The following is a 348-nucleotide window of genomic DNA, read 5'->3' as shown; positions in this document are numbered from 1 at the left end:
AGCTTTATGACAAGGAGGGTTAAGTTTTAAGATTAGTATTTAGGATGTTTTAGGTTTTTAGTATGGGTGTAGGGTTAGGGTTAAAATTAGGATTAAGGGTTGGGGTTTATGACAAGGATGTAGGGTTAAGGTTTAGGATTTACTGTTGATTCACAGTTTAGGATTAATGCTGAGGTTATTTCCTAAGGTTAGGATTAGGTTTTGAATTACAGTGTAGGAATAAGGCTGAGGTTATTTCCTAAGGTTAGGGTCGAGGTTTGATTTACAATTTAGGATTGAGGTCAAGGTTACTTTCTAGGGTTAGGGTTAGGGTTAGGGTTTGATTTACAATTTAGGATTGAGGCTAAG

At 36.2% G+C, this 348-nt stretch overlaps 1 protein-coding gene across 1 annotated transcript in view; it reads right to left on the bottom strand.

The window, feature by feature from the left end:
* NBEAL2 (neurobeachin like 2) overlaps window positions 1–348 on the bottom strand; it is a 33,746-nt gene that overhangs the window by 12,814 nt on the left and 20,584 nt on the right. The window lies entirely within an intron of this gene.

The sequence above is a fragment of the Neopelma chrysocephalum genome, unplaced genomic scaffold (genome assembly GCF_003984885.1).
Source record: "Neopelma chrysocephalum unplaced genomic scaffold, ASM398488v2 Primary Assembly neopelma1_295, whole genome shotgun sequence".
Lineage (NCBI taxonomy): Eukaryota > Metazoa > Chordata > Aves > Passeriformes > Pipridae > Neopelma > Neopelma chrysocephalum.
Note: the sequence above shows the minus strand (reverse complement) of the source record. Positions and strands in the feature narration are given on the sequence as shown.